This window comes from Alosa sapidissima, chromosome 1 (genome assembly GCF_018492685.1).
Source record: "Alosa sapidissima isolate fAloSap1 chromosome 1, fAloSap1.pri, whole genome shotgun sequence".
Taxonomy (NCBI): domain Eukaryota; kingdom Metazoa; phylum Chordata; class Actinopteri; order Clupeiformes; family Clupeidae; genus Alosa; species Alosa sapidissima.
In genome coordinates, this window is record NC_055957.1 from 40,701,530 (window position 1) to 40,713,887 (window position 12,358).

The following is a 12,358-nucleotide window of genomic DNA, read 5'->3' on the forward strand; positions in this document are numbered from 1 at the left end:
CGCTTTTACCGTGTTGGGCCAGAGAAGCGCAAGATCATGGATGGTGAGGTCTAGTACTTGCTGGACAATGGTCTAGCTGAGCCGTCCTTTTCCAGTTGGGCGTCACCGTGTTTACTTGTGGGTAAACCGGATAACACCTTCCGTTTCTGTACGGACTACCGCAAGGTAAACAGGGTGACGGAGCCAGATTCATTCCCACTGACCTGGGTAGATGATTGTGTAGACCAGGTGGGCGCAGCCCACTGTTAGCAAGTTTGACTTGTTAAAGGGATACTACCAGGTCCGTCTCACACCACATGCTCAAGAAGTGTCCGCTTTTGTCACTCCGTCTGGTTTATATTCTTACAGAGTTATGAGTTTTGGGTTGCGTAATGTGCCCGCAACTTTTCAACGATTAATGAATAAGGTCATCTCCGGTCTTGATGGGTGTGCGGTATATTTAGATGATGCAGTGGTGTACAGTGATACTTGGGACGTACATTTGGTCCGTGTACGAGCTTTATTTGAGCGGTTGGTAGAAGCAAAATTAACAGTCAACTTGGCTAAGTGTGAATTTGCTCGCGCCACAGTAGTCTACCTGGGCAAAGTAGTAGGTCAGGGTCAGGTTTGTCCAGTGCAGGCAAAGGTCCTGGCCATTGACCACTTTCCTCCACCTACTACAAAGAAAGAACTTCAGCGGTTTCTGGGAATGGTAGGTTACTACAGAAGTTTCTGTAATAACTTTTCGACAGTTGTTAGTCCACTCACGGACCTCCTTAAGGGAGGGGCCAAATTTGTTTGGTCTGCGGCATGCCAGCGTGCTTTTGAGAATGTAACGCTACTGCTTAGTACAGCGCCTGTTCTGGCTGCCCCTCGGCTTGATAAGCCATTTCAACTTCAGGTTGATGCCAGTCAGGTGGGTGCTGGTGCAGTTTTGTTGCAGGCCGACAAGGAGGGTATGGAACGTCCAGTTTGTTACTTCTCTAAGAAGTTTAACAGGCATCAAGTGAATTATTCCACCATTGAAAAAGAGGCCTTGGCCCTTGTGTGGGTGGTTGTGGTTATGTGGTTGCAGATGCATTGTCCCGCTCCTGTGACTATATTTAACTGTGCTGTCCTGTCTCATGTCCTCTGTTCCTCTTGTTCCTTCTTTCTGTTCCGTTCCTTAAATTGCTTTCCAGGGCCCGGATTGCTGGTGGAGCCGGAAATTGAGGTTTTGGGAGGGGGTTTTGGGCAATTTGAGATTGGGTCAGTACACTTGGTGGTGGTTGGTGCAACATCTAGATATAAGACTAAGGTTGGCACTTTGGTGGATTTGGTGAAACAGACTTGTTATGCCATGTAATAAGTAATTAGTATTGTTTAGTTTATTATTTGTTTCTTTCTTTTGGGTTTGATTACTGTCTAGTGCAGAGGCCCACTTAAGTTGGCCTCTGTTTTAAGGGGGAGGGGATGTTACGACCCGGTGGGTCTTTGTGTGGTGGCTCCGCCCCTATTGTGCTACTGCTATCTTGTCTGTCTCTTACAGGCTGCTGAGTACAGAGGTGACTCCTCATGATGTTAATTGTCGTGGCCATAAGAGGGCCGGCTCTGGCATGATGTCGCTCTCTCACTCATTTTCCCTGGTCTGCTCTGACTGGAGAGCTCGTTGGGAGCTGCCTTGACTCGCTGCCCTTCTGGGGATCTTGCCTCCTTCTGCGTCTCCCATCACATTACGTTTAGTTTATTAATCTACCCCTAGACACACATTGCACAACACTTTACTTTTGTACCTAAACTGACATTCTCTACTTTTATGTTAATAAATATAATTTAAAACATTACGCTAAAGTGTGGTCTCCCCTATGTTGAGTCTGCCTTGAGCCAAGCGGTCTTCACATACAGTTAAGAACAAAATTATTCATACCCCTGGCAAATATTGGTTTAATGTTGATTTTCTCTTGACAAATATGTTTGTTCTGACTGAAAATGACACTGTCACATGCCAAAAGGTTGCAAGGCAATGTGGGAGAAACATGGAATCAAAAAAATAAGAAAAATGGCATGTCCAAAATTATTCATTATTTTTAAATAATCAATAGAAACATTTGCATTCACAGCTCTCAAAATGATTCATATATTACCTACCAAGCCTCTAATTAAGCCTCTGGATTCTGGAGGAAAAGATCAGGCAGGCTGCCGAGAGACCTGCCACAATAGGTGGCGTTTGACCATTAAACCACGCAATATTCCTAAACATACAGCCAAAAAAGGCAAGAAATGGTTAACAGAGAACAATATCAACATTTTAGAGTGGCCCAGCCAAAGTCCAGACCTCAATCCATCAAAAAAGTGAGCACGAGGCCAGAGTGATGGCAAATAATCATTCCTGCCTCATTGCTGCTAAAAAGGTGCGGTCTAGAATCATTGTGGAGACATGGAGAGGCTTTGTAGGTATTATATGAACAAATTTGAGAGCTGTGAATGCAAATAAAGATGTTTCCAGTGATTGTTAAAAAAGTATGAATAATTTTGGACACACCATTTTTCATAAAAATGTTAAAGACAAAAACACTTTTTCTTCTGCTTCTACTACATTGCCTTACAACCTTTTGTCATGTGGCAGTGTAATTTTCAGTCAGAACAAACATATTGGTCAAGAGAAAATCAACTTTAAATCAGTATTTGCCAGAGGTATGAAAATTTTAGTTCAAAAGTGTATATATATATAACTTTAAGGTTCAGCTAAAAGTAACATTAACAAAGAATTTTTAAGGGATAAGGAAGTTTACTTTTCATGATGAATACAACGTTTAAATGTGTGTGGTGAGGAGGAACATCACCTAATGAGTATGGAGCATTATGGAGTTAATATGGTGAGTGAGGTCAAAACCTCCCAGCTGGTACCACACAATCTTGGGATAATAGGAGACCCTTTTAGTGTCTTGATAACTATTTGTTTCACCACAATGCGGGTCTCCAAATGGTCCTTATACCATGGTAGCAGAGGAGGCAGCTTGGAAAACAGATGGCACTTGCGCAAATGTGTCCAGGTTCGGTGGCTTGTGAAATTGCTGCTGCTTCAGTGCAACACCTATCAGGATCAATTTAACAACAATCCTCCAATCCATGAATGACCTTCTACAAAGCGTTGAAGTTGTCAATTTGTATATATTTCAGAATGGATAATTCACTAATGAAAGGCCTGTAATTAATGGGGATGTCATCTGGCAGCTTAACCCCCTCACATGTAAGTCTCTATTTATTTATTTGTGTATTTATTTATTTTTAATTTGATATGGCCTGATACATGCCTCAATCACATCATGCACATCATCTTCTGAAAATAGTATCTTTGTGTGCTGTCTATTCTACTGTAGGCTTTTGAGCGTTTTAATGGACTTGGGTCTCAAGAGTTCATGAGTTCAAGTCCATATGACTGCCCTCTTGAGTGGAAATGCTCTTAAAGGAGAATTCCGGTGTGATATTGACCTAAAGTGTGTTGAAACATGATACCAAGTGTGAACGTATGTCTCATAGCCCATCTTGGCTTGTCCCCTGCACTCCAAAATCTGGCGCTAGTTAGCCGATGCTACCAACAGCTTTTTCAATGGTGGTGCTTCGACATCGGGCTAGCCATGCAAATAAATCACTGTTTTACACCATTTACAAGGCTCAATGTATCTCCACACTTCATTGGTAGACTTCCGAGGGCCCTGACATTTAAAACGAGACATTGAGAACTTTGAAAAAGCACTGGTAGTTTACTTACAAGACGATTTATGCAGACAGTATCTTCACGAAGTTTAGCGTTTGCAGCCATCTTGAATTTAGTCACGATAAGTCGAGCAACAAGTAAGAATGAACAGGTATGATAAGGGATCAGATTCCAAAAATAATTCAGTGGAAATGCATGGATTCCAGTTTCTTCCAGTAGCAGCAACTGGAATCCATGCATTTCTACGGAATTTTGGAGTGCAGGGGACAAGCCGAGATGGGCTATGAGACATACGTTCACACTTGGTATCATGTTTCAACCCACTTTAGGTTAATATCACACCGGAATTCTCCTTTAAAGTTCTGAGCTGATATGAGAACTCTTCAAATAAAATATTTTTATATCCGGCACGGATCATTTCCTGATCCCACCCCATCCCTCTCGCCCACTCTCTTCCTGTCACTGTCCTGTCCTGTCACATTAAAGCAACACCAAAGAACTTTTCCTCTGTCGCACGCACGCTATTTGTTTATCCAGCACTGGCTTTGCAAATAACAATGTCAGACAAGGTAGAATATGCTGCATGATTTTATGAAAGTACGATGTATTGCGAAATCAGATGCAAGTCAAATTTGTAGTTTCTTATGTCTCATTCCATGGAACTACAGATCCGCTACCCGATCTGGCAAACTTACATAGTGCGGTTATAGCCGATAGAGGGCCGCGAAGCGAATGCAAAAGTGTCGTTATTATTTTAAGGTACAAAAAACTCTTTGGTGTTGCTTTAATGCCATAAAACCCCCCAAAATATATATTAAAAACAACATGCCATCTATCCATTCTGTTTTTTGGCCTGAAATGACAATGACCAACCTCCATTTATTCAGGGCAACAAAGTGTTACTCAACAGGATTACAATGGGCCTTAAGGAGAACTATTAAAGACCATAGTCTTGAAATTATATTTGACCTTTCTTCTGGTGCTTTCAGGCCCTTGTACTGTAATTGGTTCATCAAACATTTTTGATGATGACTTGCTGTTAATTGTGACTTATTTTATAACGCTGTCGGCCTGCCATCTTAAATTAACCACAAATGAGATTTTCAGCCTGCTGCCATTTTAGCATGTAACCTTAAAGGGTTTGTGATTGTGTATTTAGCATGTAACCTTAAAGGGTTTGTGATTGTGTAAATCAAGCTACATAATCTCCATGCACTTTCATAAAAGAGCAGTTCACACTTCTGTATTACAGGTTTGGGATTATACTATATGAGTTGCTGTATCTATCACAGATACTTAAATCTAATTCACAGATTTGATATCAGATACTTTGTGACCTGTCGGCACTCATCCTTTACACATCAGCTGTGATTTGCACACACACACACACACACAACACATACATGGGCCATTGCTATGTGGCTAGTACTTTTAAAGAAACATTCCGGTATTTAGCACTTTGAGTCCCTTTTCTGGTTTGTTTTGGATGAACTAGAGTGGTGGACACCACAATTTTGACGATTGGTCCTGTCTCGACCTTTCTGACTCGTTTTGAATCGCCTTTGACTACTCAAAGTGGCTGCCAACAGGCATACTGTAGGCTACTCAAACATGTCCTAAAACAACCCTTAACGTTCGTTTTCAAAACTGTGCAACTCACCAAGTGGTTATATTAGTGGTGTTCGTTGATGTTCCAAAACAAGTAGCATAGCGAAATACAGTTTCTGTCGTGTTTTATTTGGCATTTTGCAAAATCCCATTGATTTCTGTTGAAGACTCATTGCACGTTGATATTACTATCTATGCTTCAGGTTCAAATATTGAGCGGAAGTTTATACGCGGTTGTGAGGTGTCTGAATAAATAGTTCCACAATAGCAAATAAGACGGCTGGAAATCATACATTGCGCCGATATATTTGCTTTTAATAATCAACGAACACCACTAACCACTCGGTGAGTTGCACAGTTTTGAAAACAAACTAGTCTGATGTTAGTCTTGTCTGGTCTACTTGATGTGTACTGTGAGTACTATGACTCTGTTACAACTATGCTACATTTTGATTAGAGGCTAAAGCAGATTTTTCATACTGGTTCAATATCGCAATTTTGGAAGATTATTATTGTTAACCTTTTCCTCTGTACATTTTTCTATGGACTCATCTGCTTGGTCGTTCGATCCAAGCCGAATAATACATTTCTGTCCATCTTCAACTACTGCCTCTGCTTCTTTGGCCACACCCACATTGGTTAATGGTATCTTCCACTCGGTTCCATTACGACCAACCCATTTTGCTCTGTCTACTATGAACCAGTTGGTGTTATTGTGTAAACATTTCATTCACTACCTGATAACAAGAATTCATCACTCTATTTAAAATGGGTTATTGGGTAACAGTTTACAGTAAGGGTACATGCGTTATCATGAATTCTTGCATGAATTAATTTATGATTTATGCAGTGCTTCATTCCTTACATCTCATGAATCATCAGGTATTGACATGAGTTCATGGACTTATCATTTTGTGACTTCATGCATAAACAACGCATCAGATTAACATTAGGTACGGTGGGTACATCATTATGAATTGTGATTTATTAAAGCGTATCTCTCGCCAAAATGCATCCTAGGGTGTTTTTTTAAAGTACCCGAGTCAAGGCCACTTTTAAGCTTGTCTGCATTGACGATTTCGGGTGAAATGGCCTTTTGATTGGGAATCCTATGGCACTATTATTTTGATACATGATCGCGTCAAAATTCAAAATCACTATTTTTAAAACACTAACACAACATGAAACTTTGACCGAAGTGTCATCAGTGTCTCTGCGCATGAACTCGAGCATTGAGAACATTGTTTGTGACCACATAGTTTACTAAAAAGAAAAAAACAGAAAGATTTTTTTAATAAAATATCTGGTTATGCCAGACGTATTCCACTAATTTTTCAAACAATGCATTTACCTGTTTCACAGCCACCGGGGTGTGAAACGCAAACTACGCGTATGACTAAGCATTATAGCTTCTCATGAGTAATAATGGTGAATAGGTCCTTCTTTAACACTGATGAAGGATGGCAGCCCTAACCCTGACTCTGACTTGATTCCATGAGTAGTGATGACAACATTTTTGGCAGGAAAAAAAATCATCATGGTCATGCTTAGTAAATCATAATTTATAATGATGTACCCACAATACCTAATGCTTTAGTCAATGTGTTGTTCGTGAGGTCATGGATGATAAGACTATTAACTCATGTCAATTGCTGATGATTCATGAAATATTAAGGAATGAAGTAATACATAAATAATGAATTAATTCATTCATGAATTTATGACAATTCATGTACCCTCACCGTAAAGTGTTAGCAATGTTTTTTCTTTGCCATTGTTGCCTTTTTGCTCTTTGCTTCCTTGGATTCTATGGTTAGGGTTATGGTTATGGGATTTGGCAGACGCCTTTGTTGTTTATTTGTATTTGTGTGTCGCTTTGGACAATGTCATAAAATAAACAATGAAAATGAGGGAAAACGCAATAATAAACAATAATGTCCATTCAATCAGTAATATAAAAACAATGGCATGGTAAGACTACACTAAGGAGAATATCAATAATAAACAATAATGTCAAATTAATCAACAGCCTAATGGAAATAAAACAATATTATACAAACCATAACGCATAAGAAGCGCTTAAAGAACTAAGTGCATGTTGAACAGGAATGTACCTTGAAACAATGTAATACTGTACATCAACTATATAAAGTTGAAGCAAATTGAAAAATTGGAAAAATATTTCTCTGGTATTTCTTGCATTGCTCATAAATATGATTATCAGATATTTCACAACTTTAAGCATGCTTAATGTCATGAAACATAAATGATATTGTCTTATCTTGTTGTTTTATTGTTTGTTTTGTGATTTGTTAGTTGTGTAAGAGCAATTGTATGGTAGTTTATACAGACTCGTTGAGAGGAGCTATAGGCATATCCACTGGCTAAAGTAAATGATTCAACTCATTAAATTGAGGCTTTGATAATCCAAGCCATTATTAAATGTGTATGCCACACTGGGCTTCTGGGAACTGACCTTCCTTTGCAAGCCAACCTCTTGCCACTTTGCGTGACTTAATTGAGTTTTCCTCAAATGGCACAATTTTTAATAGCAATATTTCCCAAAGGTCAAAGTGGACTTCTCTCTCTCTGAATGTGATTCTAGGTTTTTTTTAAAGATGCAGCTCACATATAGGAAAATGCAATCTGCACTGAGAATTATAATGGCAATCTCTCCCATTTTGCCATGGGGATAAGGGCCTACTTTGCAGTTCATACATCTGTACTAAAGTATTTTTCCTTATCTTAACCTTTTTCAACAAATCACAATGTTTGTGTGATCTGAGACTGACATGTTGCAATCTGAGGCATTGTTATTAGTGAATTACAGTACCTCATGTATTTCCCATCTCCCATTAATGTTGGCACAAAAGGATCCCAGGGACACGGATGCACACTAGCACTAGGGCCAGTAACTTTCAGAGAGCTTTTGTAAAAGGTGAAATATGAGAGCATTAAAACATCAGCGTTAACCTGTCTACACGAATTAGCTCCATTAATCATAATTAATTTGGTACATTATATTTCCCCACTTAATTACACATGCTACACAGGAAAATTGCCCAGAAAAAAAGGTAGATCGTGATCCATCATTTTGCCTAAGTGGTTTGCACTATCTGTGGTAATTGCCAAAGGTATATGCACACCAGGGTAATACAAGGGAAATGTTAAATTACAGATTATATTTTTTTAGAGTGGAAGAGGTGCCATGACTGGCTCCCTGCAGAATATACATAAGCATGCTGTTAATACGTGTCTTTATCATTCTGTGCACACATTCACTCAGTGATGTTGAATGAGCCTATTGTAGAAAGGTACACAGGAGGTAGAATAATTCCCAGCATTGTATATTCCATGAAAGGTTGAAATACTTAAAGACAGCAAGACATACAATTGTAATGCTTGTAAGACAAAAGAGTATCATTCTCACTGTATGTTTAGTTAATGAACAATATATATTGCTTATTTGTTGGTGGAAAAAAGGCCACATTTTTCATATCCAAATGCAATTACTTTCCTAAATTAAAAAAACACTAGAAGAGATATCCATACTTATGTCTGTCATTTGTTCTGTTACACTCTGCATTTTAGATTGACATTTAAAAAGCTGCAAAGTATTTGCTGATAAGAGAGAGAAGTGTTTTTGATAAAGACAGGCTGAGGAGTCTTAGGTAATGACTTTGCCTGCCCGTTTCCTTACATCTCATTCATTTTATCATGTCGACATGGCAATTTTGGCCCTGGATCGGCCTGCCAGTGGAGTCATCAATCTCACTACTGCTTAATTAGCCATCAGTGTAGGCTCCACTTGATTCTGAATGAAGGGACAATGTCAGAGTACACTTACATGACTACATTTTTAACCTCCAACTGCAAATGATAAATCAATTAATGAGTGCTCTGATAATTGGCCTGGATTAACCTTCGAAAATGTGATTAATATTCCCATCAATAGCATTAAGAATGTCCTTCCATAGCTATGGGTAAGCCCAATACTTGAGGTTAAAAACATGATGTGTACTGTATGTGTGAATAGCCGTGAACATGTTCACTCAGCATGACCTACAGTGTGAAGTGTGCCAGTGTCTTCACAGTTGGATCTGCTTCATTTCATCATTGTTTATAACCCTTGAGTAGATAATTGACAGGATATGAAGAGTTGGATTACAGGTCAACTGATCTGTAAAGGTTAACCTAAACAGCTGTACATTGAAAAAATCTGGGAAGCAGTAGTCCCAGAGGAGAGGGATACTATGTGAGAGAACTGTGTGTGTGTGTGTGTGTGTTTAAACTTTTTCCTCCAGCAACTTGCACAAAGTACATGTGTGAGTTTGGACAACGTTGCTCCACTGTGAGTCCGATGACTCACGGTGGATTAGACACTGTTTTAAATCACGCTGGACAAATGATCTTGATCTTGGCACTGGCCCTTGAAGGTTCTTTCTTACGCCTTTACGAAATAAACATTTAACACAGAGCTCGGTAAGCATGTTTGAAAAATTGTATGATAGCTTCATCCTTTGCTCTTTTTCTTCTAATAACCTTAATCCAGCCAATAACCTAATGCTTTGATGAGGCATAGCGCGGGGTGCAATTAGGTTTTGCTGAGGCGGCGCCATTTTATAACTGAGGTGCGGCCTGCAGTTCTGGTGCCCTCAACTACCACCCATCAATCACCGCTATGAAATTTTTGGAGATGGCGGTGTAACTCTCACAGACAGTTAAGTGAGGGGCAAGGTGACTCTCTCTATGTGTCTATCTCTATTTCTGTTTAATTGCCTATCACTGATTGTGATGTTAACGGCCAAGTCTGATCTTTTTTTTTAAATACAGAAAAAAAATCCACCACTATTTAATACTAACATCACAGTGAGCTAGGTGCTTTACTCGTAAGGTATATATGTACTTAATAAGGCAGACTGCCTCAATTTGTGCTATACTGTTTTGAAGCCACCCTTGTCTGTTCTCCATTTCTCCATGATTGCTAAGTGTTGCACAGAAAAGCTATTTATCAGCCACTATATCGTGATTGCTTTTGAGTCCTGTCTGTTACTCACCCTAAATAAGAGGATAGAATTCAAATTACTCCTTTACATTTGTGTAAATTATAGGGTAGATATTGGCAATCAGCAACTTGTGCTGTTGAATGGTTATGAAAGGTCTATCTCAAGCGGAAATTGAGAGTAACAGGAGATCCTAATATGCTAGAAAGATTAATAATGACTCATGGCAGTTTGCCAGCACTGTTCTGCTGCCTGACACAGTTATATCATCGATGGTTGTGCCATTTGGTAAAATGTTTAGAATAAAATCAGAGAGAAAATTACAGTATTCTGTATCCTGTGTCCTTGACATGATCTGCATGTTGGCAACAACTGTTTGCAGTAGGCCTAATTGACACCTTTAATATGGTAATGAATGATAAACTCTGAATCTGCCTTTCTGTCAGTCTTCACTGATCAACTCCTTTGAAACATCTGGTTCAAATGCCTTTACCAAATGCATCAACAGTTCAGTGGACATGCAGGGGGAGCATTACACGGAAAGGAATGTTTTTTTTGTTTTTGCTCTCATCCAGTTTTTCATACATAATTACAATGTCACTGTGTGTAATTGCCAATCACAAAAACATTTTCAAAGAATACAATAACATGATAACTCAATTAGATTTTTTTATGATTTATTTCTGCTTATTATTATTATTATTATTATTACATTTTTACAGAGCCTCATTTGATCTCCTCTTCATTGACATTAACACTGTAATGAGTGTTTTGGGAAAGTCGGCCAGTGAGGGAAAAAAGCCTGTAAGTACAGTATAGGCCATGAAAATATTGATATCAGAAAGTGTAGAGAAATACAGATGCAGATGAATAAGCAACGTCTCCTTGGCCATTTCTCATTCTAAATGTTTCACACAATACAAAGGTTGTTATTATAATATTTTACAAAGATGGATTCTTAGACCAAGGAACATTCAGTGAGACAGCAGTAATACGCATTTTGTCAGTTATGGTCATTTTTCTCGTATCAGTGACAGCAGCTGCGGCTTTGCATGGCAATTGGGCAACTTGTTGGTCTTGATCTAAGGTCACTGGTATATGGTTCAAAACAGAGTTTATAGACTGTCTGAATATGTGACATATAGTGACAGAATGGTAATTGTAAGACTATGATCCATTATATATATATATATATATATATATATATATATATTGTCACGCCCGGCTTTGCCGTGCTGGGTGTGCTCACTCCACCTTTTGAGATAATATGTTTGGCGGTCTCTCTCCCCCCAGTCTGAAGGGGGAGCTGTCTGTTCAGGCCATCAAGTCTAGACAGCAGTTGATTAGCGGGACTGTTTAAAAACCGTCTCCTGCCAGTAGTTCAGTCTCTGCCATGCTCTCTGCCATGCTCTGCCATGCACAGCTCTGTTTGACTGGGGACTGGGCTTAGCTCTGGCCTCCATGCTGGCGGCAGCCTCATCCTTTTTGCCTTTTTGCATTACACATAGTCTACACTTTACTGATCTGCATTACACTTTTTGATTAGCTTTCTCCTGCTTCTCATTTACTGACATTTATTTATGTAAATTATGTTTTCATGATATAAGTTAATGTTTTAATAAATTACTTTGGGTTTAACTTAACAAACGGTGTGGTCTCCCCTATGTCATTGCTACTGTGAGCCAGGTGGCCATGACACCTAATAGATGTGTAATTACACTTCATACAGGGAGGCATTCTGGGAGGATTATCTCTGGAATAGACAGTGAGATGATTTGTGTCTGACCGTCTGGATTTACATATCCATTCACATGTGTCATGTTCTACAGTACATTATGAAGTGTCCTGTTAAGGATAACCTTGTGACCTCCTCTGTATGTACTGTAGTGCTTACATACTGTACATGGCAAGAGATTTGAATCACTCATTTGTTAATACAGTACCTCTGACACATTTAATTTACCCTTTATAAATACATATTTAAATAGGTCTAAATTGGATTTAGTAAACTTGCTGATTGCCAGAGGGTTTTATCTCCAGCAAAGCCTCACACCTACTGTACCCCCTTCCC

The 12,358-nt window shown here is 39.1% G+C and overlaps 1 long non-coding RNA gene across 1 annotated transcript; it reads right to left on the reverse strand.

The window, feature by feature from the left end:
• Positions 1–1,604: 1,604 nt before the first annotated feature.
• Positions 1,605–11,809, reverse strand: LOC121706740. Its single transcript, XR_006031132.1, has 3 exons — positions 11,729–11,809; positions 11,537–11,541; positions 1,605–1,615 (listed from the first exon to the last, which is right to left on the reverse strand). It is a non-coding gene; the product is annotated as an uncharacterized LOC121706740 (long non-coding RNA).
• Between the last annotated feature and the right edge of the window lie 549 nt (positions 11,810–12,358).